We start from the raw sequence: 17,224 nt of genomic DNA, 5'->3' as shown, positions 1-17,224 counted from the left end.
AGTAATGTATAAAAGGAATTAATATAAAATTAAATTTCTGGATTCTTTTATTTTAAGAACATTAGTGTCATCAGTCCCAAAATGATTATTGACTATGTATCAAATCCATTACACAAAAAAATTTTAATAGTTTTTGAAAAATATTCTGGAAATTTGAGGATGACTAAAAGTCCAAGTGATAAAGACAGGACCTGTTAAAATGACCAAAGGAAATATTTTATGCTGTAGCATTAAGCTCTTAAGAGAATACAGTAACAAAGTTACTAGTCATATATTGAAATATTTTTTAGTATGTGTATTTGTTGCCTGATTATTAATAATCATAGTAAAAGCTAGGTCTATGTCAGTATGTGCTAAAATATTATTGGGTACGAGACAAGAGAAAAAATAAATAAAGCTGTTGACACTAAAAATAAAGCTCATAGAATAAAAATAAAAGAAATGGGTTAAATTATGTAGATTAAATAAATTAAGTACTACTGATTTGTTCTAGAAAATACATGCACACACGTAATCCATTCACGATTATTTGTTCTGATGGGAGCATACCTCAATTCAGATAAATTAAGCAAAAGATGACTGAGTTAACTGTACTTAAAAATAAACTATATTCTTTCGTAGCTGAATGACCGTGATCTAATGGACTGCTTCCTTCCCTATATGTTACCTTCAACACTGGTGCTGGATCTTCATCAACAAGCCCCAGTGAAAGTACAGCGGACAACGCAAGCAGCTGATCTGTTGTTATTCCTTTTGGAAATTCAGGTGAGATGCTTTCCCTGTGGCTTTAATGATCTCTTACATGAGGATGCTCCTGAGGGTTCAGGGTCCCAGAGACATTCCCTTTAGGAAATAAACATAGAAAATACTTTGTTAGTAATCTCATCAGAGAGAAGGAAAGTGCCAAGGCCACACTGATGCATGTAAGGAGCACAGTGTCCATTTACAGACCAGAGGTGAGCCTCAAAGGGACTGACTTTTAGGCCACACAACTGAGTCCCAGCTGCACCGTCCTGAAAACCCTTGTTCTAAGTGCACCCCTGTACCTCAGAGCAAGAAATGCCGAGAACGCCTTCTACCTGCACGCTGCTCTCTTAGACAGAACTCTCCATAAAACTTGTGTTCTAACTGCACCCCTCTCCCTCAGGCAGGACTGTCCCAGAAACGCCTGTTCTACTAGCCCCTCATTACCTAAGGCAGGACTATTTTGGGATCTTGTTTTAATTGCACCCCTCTCCCTCAGGCAGGACTGTCCCAGAATCCGCTGTTCTACCTGCACTCCATTAACCAAGGCAGGACTCTCCCAAGACCCCCTGTTCTAACTGCATTTGCCCTCTCAGGAGAACTCTGTGCTAACTGAACACCACGCCTTGGGGCCAGACTGAGAAAAGGACTGAGCCGTCTGGGGTCTAAGCACTGAAACTGAGCTGCATGAGTGGATTCAGATTTAGTGAAACTCACCCTTTCTGATAATCACAGCTGCAGGGAAGACACCTGTTGTGTCCACATCTTGGAGTAACTAAGCCAGAGAGAAATCCCTGCGTTCTGTCTCCTCACACCCCTCTCTCCCTCAGGTGCCCTTTGTTTCATCCCGAAGCCAGATGAAGACAGCTGATTTTCTCTTAACAGCCCAAGTCCAGGGCCTGTCCTGAAGGTTAGAGGGAAAAGGGTCAGCAAACTGCTGACCCAGGCAAACTGTGGAAGGACAGAAGAGTCACAGACTCAAGATGGAGAAGAGCATTAGCAAAGGAGCTCATCGTCCTAACATCCCAATGACAGAGTGGACCCCTGAACAGTGTACAGAATCTGACTAGCACAACAGGAACTAGAATCTTGGTCTGCCGACTCCCGAGACATAGAACTTCTGTTTATACTCCAAAGTAGTCATCGTAGTATCTTCATAAAGTACAATAAAGTGATAAATAGAAAGTGGTTCGAAACAATCACAAATCCTCCTTGCATCCAATTCTCGAGTCTCATTTGATTGTTGTTGCAGCTCCCAAAGCAAATAGAGTGTCTTCTACCAGCACATGCACATAACCAGCAAATGCACCCACTGCTTGGGAGCAGGGCCGCTAGTCATCAGGCCTTAGAAAAAAAGACACCTGAGTAACGGACACGTTGCACAGGACCCAAGCTGGAGTCAGAGCTCAGCCAATGTCTGCTGCGGAGACGACGAGGTGCAGACAGGCTTGGCAGGCACAGAAGCACTCTCTTTGAGCCTATCACAGGCCAAATTTAATGCCACATGGAAGATGACCAAATCGCATGCATAAATGCTAGAATATTATATTGGAAAATGCCTAATACTTTACCAATGCAGGCTCTCCAAGCAAAAGAGGAAGCTGATTGATTTCATCATCCCTCCAGTGTTTTGCCAATATCTAAAATACCAAAAGTAAACAAATTGGTTAATTGGTACACACACATACACATACAGAACTTTCAGAGTCAAAGTATATAGTACCTTTGGTATGAATTGTTAAAATGTGCCCTAGACATGGCGACTTATGTTTAAGAAGTCACTTTTCACTGGAGAAGCCCTATCAACACAGTTGTCCCTCAGCCTCAACCCAACTGTAAAATCCTAGAGCACAAGACCAGGTCTTATACAACACTGGACCCCCCGCAGCAGCGTGGCCCGTGGCACACAACAAGGGAACAGTACGAGGGAACTGAATGACTGGCCCCTGCTCCCCCGAGCTGACTCTCTACCCTGTCCCCTACCAACAGATAACAGTTCTGCAGGCTGGCCCTTGGTCTAACTTATTGTCCCCTATGTAGCCTACTGGACCAGCCAGGACCCCACTGCTAATTAAGAAATAAAATCCAACCTCACATCAATATTAGCTGCTGCAATACAGAAACTGGCAGTCATGAGCAGTCCCTGGGGGCCTGCATCAGTGACAAACCCACCTGTCACCCGCTAGAAGCAGAACCCTGCACCGCTGTGTGTGCACGTGCGTGCGCTCCGACACTCTAGGGCACCTCAGTGTCTCGCCCAGAGCAGACTTAAACCTGAATTCATCCTCAGAAATGACCTCCTGCCTTGAAAAGGTTACTTAACATGCCTGGGCCTCAATTTTAACTGTAAAATGGTGAAAAATATCATCGCCTTCTAGCACTGAAATCACCAGAGGTGATATTCTAAAAGCATCTACACAGAGTACTAAACAGTAGATACAGCTAAAGCTGATGCTAGATGGTTCATATGTAATTGCCTGAAAAAGAAAAACAAATACAAATCCTTACTGTGCGGCCACTCCACAGAATCCCATCTACAGCCAATGAGGTCCTTGGGATTCGTTACTTTTTGTGGCCAGAATGGTCTTTACAAGGTCGAAGATGGTTTTACTGCACACGTGGGAGCCACAGAGGCCGTTTTATTACACAGGGCTGCCCGCGCTGCGCCATGAACCGCACGGATGACACTCCTTGGGGGCACGAAGGCCACCCCCGGGATGAGCACGAAGTGACCTCGGGCCACCCCGCAGGTCCGGCTCTGGGCGCACTGCCCTGGGTCCCCATAAAGACCAGTCTGTCCCTGCATCCCACAGCCGGCGCCCCGCCCCCGTGGGGCCCTCACAGGAGCCCTTACACCGGGGATCCCACGAGGAAAGGGCAGGACACGGTCAGGGACAGACTGGGGCTGTGGGTCTGGGCTCAGGGCAGCCGCGGCCCATCTCCCTCCGCTGCGGCTCCAGGAAGCGTCACCCGGCACCTGGGGCCCCGAGGCTGCCCTCCCGCGGGACCGCAGAGGCTCCTGCGCCAGAAGACGCCCCGCGGGGCACGCGAGTGAGTGCACGAGCGCCCAGCGGCCGCATGCGCGTACCTTCCGGCTCCCGGCCGCCGCTCCCCGAGGGGACGCTCCCGGCCCCGCCCCTCCGGCCGGCGCCTCCGCTGACACCGAGGGTTCCCCAGAGCTCGCTAAGTAAGCGTCCGCGTGACCGCGCGGGTGAGTCATTCCTACCCTGCACGTAACTGGTGGTCCCCACGTTCGTGAGCACAGGAAAAGTGAGGGCACGCACAACCTAATCAATATAAGCATCTTTTCATTTTATGTTTACTGCACTTTTTTAAAGCTGTACCTCAATCCTCATCTGTAGAGTTAACTAATTCCCCACAGGAGAGCCTCTTGGGGGGACTCTCAAGTCACTTACTTTCCTGAATGTTATTGTCAAGACGCTACCAAAACTGCATTAGATTAGCTGTTCCTTTAATAGCTGAAGAAAATGGTTGAGATGAACTCATAATGAGAACGGCATATTTAAGTGCCCCTTGTGTCTCTCTGGTCCTTTCCCTTTCTCTTCAATTCTGTGGGCATTTTTTCCCCATTAATTAAAATTTTGCTTCACAAGCAACCAATCCCTATGGCCTGCAACAAAATATCCCAGATCTTAAACAGATGACCAAAAATTTAAAACTTGATTACTCGCACTATTGTTCATTTATTTGGAAATCTTAAATACTATAAACAGCTTTACGGATACATTAATATAAAGGCATCTCAAGTTTGTTCTGGGATTATAATTAGGCTCCATGTAAGAAAATGGCATGTTAATAGGTTAAATAATTAAACTTAGGTTGTTTTAGGGGAGGCAAAATGTTGATTATATTTATGAACTATTTCTAACATTCAGAAGTAAGGAAAAAGATTCTTTCTCTGGCCAATATCGTATGTAAGAAGGAAATAGTAGAAATGTGGGAGTTTTGCATACTAGCAGCTCTTTTAAGTGTCATTTTTAAACCATACCAGCATGCCCTACCCCAAGGGAATCACTGCAACCAGAAACCACTGTTAATGATACAATGTAGTTGTATCTCTAAAGTATATTGTGGTGCAAAAGGAGGTAACTACCCTAGAGGGAAGCATTCTAATAATAATAATAATAATAATAATAATAATAATAGTTTTGCCTTAAAACTTAAACATAAAGCACTCTGAAAGGTGATGAAAACAGGTTTCTTTCTGATGAAGAACTTCTAGGAGCCAACACGGAATAACTAACTCCTACAAGAAACTACTGAAAGTCAAACAAAATGGATGAAGTAATTGCTTCCATTGCTTGGATGCAGGCAAGACAGGCTAGTTATATCTGAGGGAGGAGAAACAGGGAAGGTGAGCCCCAAGATTCCCACTGACCAACTGAAAGATCCAGCCCACATCTTATGCTGAGGTCTCCTTTAGTTGAGACGTTCTTCAGATCCAGGGTAGGCCTAGGTGGCATGCATAGGCAGGGCACAATCTTAGAGAGGAGAGATATGTCCATATGGCTGCAGATACTTGGCAGAGGATTTTCCTTAAGTCTCCAGCATAGTGCATGAGTACGTCTGGAAAGAAAACCTCCTGTGGCCCGAAGAAAGGACCCCCGAAAAGGAGCAAAGAAAACCTCTGACTCACAAAAACTCAAGTGTGTTCCCACCAGAAAGAGTAGAAAACCACGTAAATTACCGGGCAGAGTACTAAGATGTGCAGTGTCTCAGTAGCGGGGACAAAAATAGCCCTAGAGTTAGAGTTTCTCTAGTCTGTCTCATCAAAGCTTAAAAGCAAACCTTAAGAAGATGCAACTGTTTCCAAGCTACTGCATCCTTGAAGAACAACCAAGAATACTCACAGGAGAGCAGCACCCGTGGCTGTGGTGGGAACAGGACTTGAGGCGGCTCTACAGGAGGCGAAGCGGCTGCAGCGTGCTGAGGAGGACCCGAATATTTAACAAGGGCTCGAGAGCTAGTGCCGGCCCACACGCCAGACCACAGGACCGCTACTGGCCCACGCCCACGACAGCCAGCGCCAGGGAACACCCCCGCCCACCAGCATAGGAGAACGTTCCCGGCAGGCCCCCCAGCACCCTCCCACTGCTCCCGCCGGCTTGCAGGCAGGGAGAAAAAAGTGCACTTCCCACACTCAACCTGCCGTGTAGCTGAAAGAAGGCGGAAGAACTAGAGGAGCATTGGAAAACACTGGATGCTGGTTCTGGAGGAAATACTGGAGAGCCAGCAGACCAGATCGCAGGGCAGACTCAACATCAGTGCTGCGGGAGAAGTCTCATAAGCAGACTACTCCCCTCCAAGAGGCTGCAGCCAGAGGCAGCTCAACTACTGTCAGAAGCGGGCAGAGAGACTCTCAGCTAATACACAGGAAGGGCCCACCAAAGATCAACACAACAAACAAAACCAAAACACTTCTAGCGAGGCCAAGTAAAAGGCATGCAGGGCATCCCAAGAGCATCAAGTTCAGGAGATCAAGGAGACAGCACCGCTGTATGACACAGGTTCCTACCACAAACGGTCACACCACAAAGGCAGTACATAAAAGCAGATCAATCTAATAATCAGATACAAACAAGACCAGCACCCCAAATGGGGAGGCAGAATAACACCCCACCAAACAGAAACAACACCCCACCAAAAAGAAAGGAGGAATTTTCAGAAGGATGGATAGATGAAATAGAGGCAAGCAAACCATCAGACATGGAATTCAAATGAAGCTCAATGAACTCAACAAAGTCAAAGAAAATTACAACCAACTCCAGGGGAACTACAAAGAACTCCAGGGAAACTACAAAGAACTTACTGAGAACTACACCAACCAAAAAGAGGGCATAGAAACTATCAATAAAAACCACGAAGAAATGAAGAATACAATTTCTGAACTGAAGAACACAGGCGAAGCAATCAAAAACCGGCTAAAGGAAGCAGAGGATCGGAACAGTGAGTTAGAGGACAACATATAAAAAAAATTGCCAGACAATGCAACGCAAAAATGAAAAAATGCCTAAAAAGAATGAAGATGGTTTAAGAGAACTGCAGGACAACATGACATGAAACAATATGCATATCATAGGGATAAAAGAAGGAGAAGAAGAGGAGCATGGGCTAGAAAACCTGATTGAAAAAGTAATGACATAAAATTTTCCTAACTTGATGAGAGAAAAAGTCTTGCTAATCCAGGAAGCACAGAGGCTCCAAATGAATATGACCCAAAAAGGTCTACTCCAAGGCACATCATAATGAAAACTTCAACATTCAAAGACAAAGAGAGAATCCTAAAGGCAGCAAGAGAAAAAAAGGAAATAACATACAAGGGAGCTCTGATAAGACTATCAACGGATTTCTCAACAGAAACACTACAAGCCAAAAAAGAATGGCAAACAATATTTCAAACGATGAAAAACAAGGCCGACAACCAAGACTACTCTACCCAGCAAGGCTCCCTTTCAAAATGGAAGGTGAAACAAGGAGCTTCCCAGACAAAGGAACACTAAAAGAACGCATCTCCACCAAACCAGCATTACAAGACATGCTAAAGGGGATGCGGTGAGAAAAAGAAAATAAAGAGGGAGAGGAACACAGGTACAAAGGGAAATGAATAAATACCCGTCAATAATAACCTGAAATGTAAATGGAGTAAACGCTCCATTCAAAAGACATAGGGTAGCGGAATGCACACAAAAACATGATCCACATATATGCTATCTACAAGAGACGCATCTCAAAACAAAAGATTTACACAGACTGAAAGTGAAGGGATGGAAAAATATTCTAAGCAATGAACATGAAAGAAAGCTGGGATAGCAATACTTACATCAGAAAAAACAGATTTCACAGCAAAGGCCATAAAAAGAGACAAAGAAGGACATTTTAAAATACGTAAGGGAACAATCCATCATGAAGATATAACCCTGATAAACATATATGCACCTAACTTAAGTGCACAAAAATATATAAGGAAAATATTGGGAGGCTACAAAAAAGATATCAACAGCAACACACTCACAGTAGGGGACTTTAACACCCCATTGTGAACAATGCACAGCTCTCTGAAGCAAGGAACAACACTCTAGATCAAATGAACTAATTGATATATATAGAACCTTTTACTCCAGAGAAGCAAAATATACATTCTTTTCAAATGCACATGGGACATTTTCAAACACAGACCACATGGTAGGACACAGAACAAGCCTCAACAAATTCAAGAAAATTGAAATTATCTCAAACATCTTCTCAGATCACAATGCCTTGAAACTAGAAATCCACCTCAAGGAAAGAACTCAAACACATTCAAACTCATGGAGAATGAATAACATGCTATTAAGTAATGAATGGATTAACAATGACACCAAGGAATGAATCAAGACGTTTCTGGAAACAAATGATAATGAACACACAACAGCCCCCAACCTATGGGACACAGCAATAGCAATCCTGAGAGGAAAGTTCATAGCAATACAGGCCGACCTAAAAAGGATAGAAGAATCTCAAATTAAAAATCTAACCCTACAGCTACAGGAACTACAACAACAACAACAAACAAAGACCAGGGCGAGTAGAAGGAAGGAAATCATCAAGATCAGAGCAGAATTAAATGACATAGAGACTAAACAAACAACTCAAAAGATCAACTACTTCTTTGAAAAGATAAACAAAATCGACAAGTCTTTAGCCAGGCTCATCAAGAAAAAAAGAGAGATGACCCAAATAAACAAAATGAGAAACGAAAGAGGAGAGATCACGACCGATACCACAGAAATATAAAGGATTGTAAGACATTTCTACAAACAATTATATGGGAAGAAACTTGACAACCTAGTAGAAATGGACAGATTTCTAGAAACAAATAACCTTCCAAAACTGAATCAAGAAGAAGTAGAAAGTCTCAACAGACCAATAACAAAGAATGAATTGCAACAACAATCAAAAAACTCCAGGCACATAAAATCCCTGGATCGGATGGCTTCACAGGCAAATTTTACAAAACATTTAGGGAAGAACTAACACCTACCCAAAAAATCCAAGAAGAGGAAAGACTCCCAAACTGTTTCTATGAAGCCAGTATTACCCTAATTCCAAAACGAGGTCAAGACACAACAAAGAAAGAAAACTACAGGCCAATATCGCTGATGAACATAGATGCTAGAATCCTCAACAAAATGTTGGCAAATCAGATCCAGCAACACATTAAAAAGATCATACACCAATATCAAGTGGGATTCATCCCAGGGATGCCAGGATGGTTTAATATTCGCAAACCAATAAATGTAATACACCACATAAACAAAATGAAAGACAAAAATCACATGATCATTATCAATAGATGCTGAAAAGGCATTTGATGAAGTACAACACCCATTTATGATGAAAACACTCAGGAAACTTGGAACACAGGGAGCATACCTCAACACAATAAAGGCCATATATGAGAAACCCGCAGACAACATCACAATGAATGGACAAAAACTGAAAGCATTCCCCTGCGATCAGGGACAAAACCAGGATGTCCACTCTCTCCACTCCTATTCAACGTAGTTTGGAAATTCTAGCCATAGCAATCAGACAAGAAGAGAAAGTAAAGGCATCCATATTGGAAAAGAAGAAGTAAAACTCTCATTATTTGCAGATGACATGACAGTATACATAGAAAACCCTATAGACGCCACGAAAAAACTACTCAACTCAATAAGTCAATCTGGCAAAACAGCAAGGTACGAAGCCAATATTCAGAAATTGAAGGCATTTCTCTACACCAACAATAAGTTCTTAGAAATAGAAACTAGGAAAAAAATTCCATTTCCTATAGCAACAAGAAAAATAAAGTACCTAGGAATAAATTTAACCAAAGAGGTAAAAGACCTGTACTCAGAAAACTACATAACCCTGAAGAAAGTAATTAAGGAAGATACAAATAAGTGGAAGCATATACCATGTTCAGGGGTGGGAAGAATAAATGTCATTAAAACATCCATACTACCCAGGGCAATTGACAGATTCAATGCAATCCCTATTAAAATACCAGCAACATATTTCACTGACCTAGAACAAATACTTCATAAACTTATATGGAACCAAAAAAGACCCCGAGTAGCCGCAGCAATCTTGAGACAGAAGAACACAACAGGACGTATCACGACACCTGACATCAAACTATACAACAAGGCCACTGTAATCAAAACAGCCTGGTACTGGCATAAGAACAGACATATAGATCAATGGAACTGAACAGAGAGCCCAGAAATAAATCCAGGCCTCTATGGTCAACTAATATTCAACATAGGGGGAAGGAACATAAAATGGCATGAGAAGAGCCTCTTTGACAAATGGTGCTGGGAGAACTGGATGGTGACATGCAAAGAAATGAAACTAGACCAGCAACTTATGCCACACACCAGAATAAACTCAAGATGAATCAAAGACTTAAATGTAAGACATGATACCATAAAAATCCTAGAGGAAAACATAGGCAGGAAAATTTCTGATATCCCACGTAACAATATTTTCACTGACACGTCTCCTAAAAAAAGGGAAGTAAAGGAAAAAACAGATGCGACAACATCAAACTAAAGAGTCTGCTCAACAAAGAAAACATCAGCCAGATGAAAGGGGAACCAACCATATGCGAACACATATTTGCCAATGATACATCAGATAAGGGACTGATCTCCAAAATATATAAAGAACTTACATATCTCAACACCAAGAAGACAGCCCAGTTAAAAATGGGCAAAGGACCTGAACAAACACTTCTCCAAGGAGGATATGCAGAGGGCCCATAGGCATATGAAAGTATGCTCAGCATCATTAGCCATCAGAGGGATGCAAATAAAAACCACAATGAGATACCAGTTTACACCAGTCAGAATGGCCATCGTCAACAAATCAACAAACAACAAGTGCTGGCGAGGATGCGGAGAAACGGGAACCCTACTGCACTGTTGGTGGGAATGCAATGCAGACTCGTGCAGCCACTGTGGAAAACAGTGTGGAATTTCCTCAAGAAACTAAATACGGAAATGCCTTTTGAACCAGCGATTCCACTGCTAGGATTATACCCGAAGAATCCTGAAACACCAATTGAAGAGAACCTGTGCACCCCTATGTTCATAGCAGCTCTGTTTACAATAGCCAAGTGCTGGAAACAGCCTAAGTGCCCATCTGTAGATGAGTGGGTTAGAACACCGTGGTACATTTACACAATGGAAAACTATGCAGCAGAAAAAAAGCAGGAACTCCTGCCATTTGTGATAACATGGATGGAACTGGACAGAATTATGCTTAACGAAATAAGCCAGGCAAAGAAAGAAAAATACCATATGAACAGCACGAGCAAATGAACAAAACTGAACCAGAGACACGTAAACAAGGAACAGAGTAACAGGCACCAGGGGAGAGGGGCGCATGGAGTGAAGGGGTCAGTAGTGGACGGGTTTAGTAAAGGAACTGCTATAAATGACCCATGGACATGGACAACAGGGTGGGGGTTGAACTGTGGGAGAGGGGGTGGGCTGTGGGGGAGCAATGGAGGAAAAGTCTGCAGAAGAACATTTTATTTTATTTTATTTTTTATATTTTTAAATAACATTTGTTTGTTTATTTTATTTTTAGAGAGAGGGGAAAGGAGAAAGGGAGGGAGAGAAACATCACTGTGTGGTTGCCTCTCACTCGTGCCCCCAACTGGGGTCCTGACGTGCAACCTAGTCATGTGCCCTGACTGCGAAGTGAACCAGCGACACTTGGCTCGCAGGCCGATGCTCAATCCACTGAGCCACAGAAGCCAGGGCTGGAAGAACATTTTAGTAAGCTGAAAATCATTGTTAAATAGTGTATTCACCCCTCGTTCCTGAGAATATGTCAAATAAGGTAATCATCACATTTGAAACAAAATAAACAAAGAAGAGCCTATTAAAATATAATGGCTATGGTAGCCTCCTTAAAGCCAGGGTGTTAAAAATAATAAATTATGTTTTGTGTCGAAATAACATATTGAAATGAAAATGAGATCTTGGCCCTGCCCTTTGTGGCTGAGCTGGTTGGAGCACTATCCTGTGGACTGAAAGGTTGTGGGTTCGATGCCGAGTCAGGGTGCTTACCCAGGTGATTGTTTTGACCCATAGTCGGGGCATGTAGCAGGAAGCAACCAATTGATGTTTCTCTCTCTCTGTGTCTCTCCCTTCCTCTCTCTCTAAAAGCAATGAAAAAAATACACTTGCATGAGGATTAAAAAAATGAAGTTGTGATGTTTGATATATTTTTCCATTTTTAAATAGTTTACTATTTCTTTGTAAGTTGTAGAACAAGTAAGTATACAAAAGAGACAAAGGATGAGTAGGACAGTACTTTTGTCTTTGCCTCGGTCTAGAACGATTCCACCTGAGAGGAGCAGGTGCCACACTTTTTCTTCCTAACTTGAAGAAAGAACAGAGGAGAGAGAGAAAGAAGGAGAGAGGAAGTGAGAAAGAGCAAAGTTTGCAAAGGCCCCTTTCAACTTTTTAGTTATGTAAATTCACAGGCATTTATTTCTTTCACACAAATGGAAAAGGGATTACTTTGATTTTTCTTTTATTGTTTATATTAATGTGACAGATTTCTGTATATTCGGTTTGTATTTTGTTTCTTGCCGAATTATTTTATTAACTCTATTAATTCTGTTGAATTATTTAAGAAATTCTATATAGAGTATCATGTCATTTACCAATAGTGACAATTTTAATTCTTTCTTTTTTACTTAAATGTATTTCTTTTTCTCCTCTGATTGCTATGTCTAAATATTCCACTACTATTTTGAAAAATAATAATGAGAATGAACATTCTTGACTTGGTTTTGATTTCAAAAGGAAAACTTCAATTACTTCACAGTTGAGTATACTGTTAGCTGTGAGGTTGTCATATGCAGCCTTTATGAAGCTTAGATCATTTCCTTCTACAAACCTTCTTTGAAATATTTTTATTACTAATGCATACTGTATACTAGTACTTTTTCTGTATTTCTTGAATATTCATATGCTTTTCATTTTTATTTCCTTTTTCATGTGATGAGTCACATCTATTGTTCTCTGGGTGCTGGGTCATTCTTGCATCACTCGTATAATTCACACTTGATCAGAATATAGAATCATTTTAATATAGTCAAATTTTGATTGGCTACTATTTTGTTGAGAATTTCAGCATGTACATTTATCAAGAATATAGGCCTGTAATTTTCTTTCTTTGCAGTGTCTTTCTTTAGTTTTGGTATCAAAATAATTCAGGTCTCATGAAATATATTTGGAAGTAAACTTCATCAATTTATGGGTTGGTTGAGAAGGATGTATACTAATTATTTTTAAAATATTTCCTAGAATTCTCCTGTAGTTCTATCTAGTCCTGGGCTTTTGTTTTTTAGGTGTTTTGATTAGTGATTCAAATTTGTTGCTGGTCATTGGTTTGTTCAGATTATGTGACTCGTTCTGGTTTAGCTTCAAAAGTGTAAGATCTAAAAATTTTCCATTTTATTAAATTGTCAAATCTGTTTTATATAATTGCTGATGTTGAATAATTCTGTTCTGGTAGTTTGGATTATAGTTTCATTTTTTTCTGATTTATTACTTTTTTTCTGTCTTTAGTGCCTGATGAGTCTTACTAAAGGTTTTTCAAATTTACTTATCAGTTCAAAGAAGGAGCCATTCGTTTTATTATTATTTTTTATTGTTTTTTAAAAATTTATTTATTATGGCACTGGTTTTCATTTTATTTTACAACTAACTTTTTTGTTTTGGTACTTCTTTTTCTAAGGTATTTAGAAATAAATTCAAATGATTTTATTGATATTTTCCTGCTCTATAGTTAGAATGATATAGCTATAGAGTTTCCACTTATAAAAGCTTTACTAAATCCAGGTTTTCTACGGCCATGTTTAAATTTTTATTTGTCTAACTGTTGTTGTTGGATTTTTTTTTGTTTCCATTTTTGATTTACTAGGGACTTGATAGCATGTTTTACAGTCTCCCAATCCTTTTATTATGTTTTTTCCTATATTTGATTTCTAGTTTCTTACCAGTGTGGTCAGAAAATATGGTTACTATAGCTTAAAACTCTTTAATTTACTGAAGATTGTTTTTTCCCTTTGTATAAGATCTATCTCAGAAAGTTTCCATGTAATCTAGAGAAAAATGTGCACCCTGCAGTTGTAAATGCAATGTTCTATAAATATTTATCAATCAAACCTGATTTGCAGTTAAGTCTGTTTTTATTTTTTAATTGTCTAAAATGCAGTATTTTAAAATAAGAGTGTTGTTCTTTAATAATCTCATACCACACTGAACTATCAAATTGACCCTTTTAAATAAATGCTTTTTCCAATCTCAGATAATGGATGAGGAAATTACAAGGCATTTTAACTACTTTAAAATCATAACACTCACCTGTGGCACCTCCCATTTTTCAACCTGGAACTGTCTGTTTCCCCAGCCACCTATATCCTCTAATTGTACAGAAAGGTAATTTAAATAGATTAAGAAGAAAGGTTGGAAAGAGTATTAGGTGGCTCTGAGTAAGTGGTTCTCACTAGCGTTTGTACAACAGACTCCGTGGGTCTGAACTTCACAGAGTGTAGCAGCATGTCCTCTGTATGGCACAGGATGAAGCCGGTAAAGTTGATGGAGAAAAGGCACAAGGTCAAGACCACCAGCTGAAGTGAAAAAAAGCACAAAGTGGCCACGATTTTACAAAAAGTTTGGACAAAAGCCAGAGTATTTCCAGGCCCTTCTCACCCATAATGCCATTTTCTTTTCCCAACATATATACTGTAAAAACAAGAGGCCCTTTCTCTGGACTCAAAAGGTCACTAACCTATATTTATTTCTGTGATTCATCAGTTAAGTCCACATTTAGAAAATGCCTGCAGATCCAAATATGCTAAAAATATATATACGACATATGTGGAGGAGACCTCCAATGATGTGTAGTTTGTTTGCTGCCTGATTCTGTGACCAAAATTGAAGATCAATAGTTGTGTCTCCATCTTACACTGTGTTATGGTAAGTGTCTCAGGCAGGGCCTTCATGAACTAGGAGTATCACATGCAGAGTCAAATGCATGCACATTGAAAGCAACCTGTCATGCAGTTGGAGATGTCATCTATGGGACTCTTTTTCCTGTACTATCTGTGGCCACATCAGGGACCCCTGGAAGCAGCAGTGAAGCCTCAGGACAACTCAATTATTTGGGACAATTTGGTAATTTAGTTCCTCTTGCACTTGTGCATATGAACAAATGATGACAAATGATGTCACCTAGACATCATTTGAGGTCTCTGTCTTGTATGTCACGATTGGAATCCTCATAGTCTTCTGTGCATCTGTAGGCATGTCCAAATGGTGACCAGAAAAATGGGTCACAAGATCATGTGTAAAATTAAATGATTTTTGGATCCGTTTAAAAGACCTCATGTATCTACAGAACATGGCTTGAAAAATAGAGCATACAATTGTATATGAAAATGGCCTGGCACAAACGGGCATATGGTCCACGTGCGTCTGAGGGCGTGACCACTTCTTTTCTTTCCCACTCTAGCTTCTGAGCTGGCCCTGGTGCCCTTCACATTCAACTTTAGATCACCAACCTGTGCCATTCAGAGAATGTACAGCCAAAACCACTAAAGTGAGCTCCACTGAGTTAGTTGTATAAATCCTGGTGAGAGACCCCTGACGAGAGCGCCCCATTTCCTTTTATCAGTTTGTTTTAACTCTCTCTGAGTTTAACTGCTGCACTATTGGAAGATATGCAGGAGAGGTGAGGAAGGGAATGTCATGTTCAAACGTGAATCTGACACGTATGAGTAATGTGAATTTAAAGTAGTGAACTCTTTTTGTATTCTCATTTGTAACACCATGATTTAAAAAGCACTTACCTCAAAAGGTTATTTTTAACACTTTTAATTCAATGTACTGGCAGGACATTAGTTAAGAAAATTATACAGGTTTCAAGTGCACAATTCTATCATAAGGCGTGTGTAGATTGTATTGTGTGTTCACCACCCAATTCAAGTCTCCTCATGTTTCATTTGAAAATTAAATGTGGTATGAGATGCTTTTTTATAATATATGTTATTTTAAAATACAGTACTTTAAGTAATTTAAGAACTTTCCCTGGCGAGGTGGCATATTTAGTTTAAGCATCATCCCTTGCACCAATGACTAGTGAGTTTAATTTTCAGTCAGGGCACATACCAACGCTGTACGGTCAATTCCAGTGAAGCTGCACAGGAAAGGGAACCAGTCACTACTTCTTTCTCACATCAAAGTTTCTCTCTTTCTCTTTCTCTACTCCTCTCTTTTCCTTTCTGTCTAAATTCCTTTCAGTTAAAAATCATATATTCAGGTGAGGCTAAAAATATTTAAGATACTAATGTCCTTACCTTCCACTTTAGACTAGATTGATTTGGTAGACATTTATAGATCATTTAAGGCAAAAACTTGCATTTTATGCATTTTTAATGCACATGAAACAATTCCCAAGACAGATATTGTACGAGGCCACAAATAAAGCCCAAAATGTTAAATTATATCTGCCATGTTCTCTGACCTCATTGGTAGGAAAGTTGAAATAAAATATCAAGAAAATAAAACAGAGAGCAGTACAAGCATCTGAACAACATGTTTGTAAATAACCAGCAGATCAAAGAGAATAACAAAAAAAAACAGAAACTACCTAGAGACATAGGAAAACTGGAAAACAACCTAACTCAATCTGGGATACAGCAAAATCACTTACAAGAGGAAAATTTATAGTTGTACGGGTTTATCTCACCAGGAGAAACTCTTTTAAAAACTTTAAAATTTATTCTTGAACAAACCAGAAAGAATACTTAAGTAGCAGAAACGAATATAACAGGGATCAGAGTGCAAATGAATGCAATTGAAATACAAAAGATGACACTAGTAAAACCAAGTGCTGATTCTTTCCAAAATATATGAAATTGACAAGCTTCCTGTAAGACTCATCCAGCAGAAAAAATAGAAATAATCAGAAATTATAAAAAATGCTTTATCTGACACCACAGATTAGAATCATTCAAGAATGCTGTGAACAATTACCTGCAGTTTCACCCAGTCCAGCACACAGAAGTGGCAGGGGCTGGAAGGTTCCCACGTGAGATGACAGATGTGGCCTTACCTTGGGTGGCCTGCCCTGAGCTGCCATACGTGACCCAAGGCTGCTCACTGCTCACTGACCACAGCTGTTAAACAAGAGGTTGGAGCCACTGTCTACCGTGGGTGAAACAATTTTATTACAGGCTTTCCAAATGCCAAAGCCTAAGAAGGTCTGGAGACAATGGGAAAACATCCTACTCTCTCAACTGTCTTTACCGAAGGCAGGTAGTCAGAGGCCTGTCTCAGAAATGTGGGTGCTTGGTTACCAGGGTTCTAACACCTTTATTGTTCTATCACCAAAGAAGTGAAACAACTTC

General features: G+C 40.6%; 1 long non-coding RNA gene across 2 annotated transcripts in view; it reads right to left on the bottom strand.

Annotated features, from left to right (window-relative positions):
- Positions 1-797: 797 nt before the first annotated feature.
- Positions 798-17,224, bottom strand: part of LOC149990054 (uncharacterized) — a 33,456-nt gene continuing 17,029 nt past the window's right edge. Inside the window, exons 4-6 of one of the 2 annotated variants that reach the window (XR_016508969.1) lie at positions 11,868-11,959; positions 2,316-2,384; positions 798-843 (exon numbers count right to left, since the gene is read on the bottom strand). This is a non-coding gene — a long non-coding RNA (uncharacterized LOC149990054). The remainder of the gene's footprint in view (positions 844-2,315; positions 2,385-11,867; positions 11,960-17,224) is intronic. The other variant, XR_016508970.1, reaches the window with a different exon arrangement.

The sequence above is a fragment of the Furipterus horrens genome, unplaced genomic scaffold (assembly GCF_987537825.1).
Source record: "Furipterus horrens unplaced genomic scaffold, mFurHor1.1.pri manual_scaffold_33, whole genome shotgun sequence".
In the NCBI taxonomy this organism is placed as follows: domain Eukaryota; kingdom Metazoa; phylum Chordata; class Mammalia; order Chiroptera; family Furipteridae; genus Furipterus; species Furipterus horrens.
The sequence above is the reverse complement of the archived record's forward strand: the minus strand, read 5'-3'. Positions and strand labels throughout refer to the sequence as shown.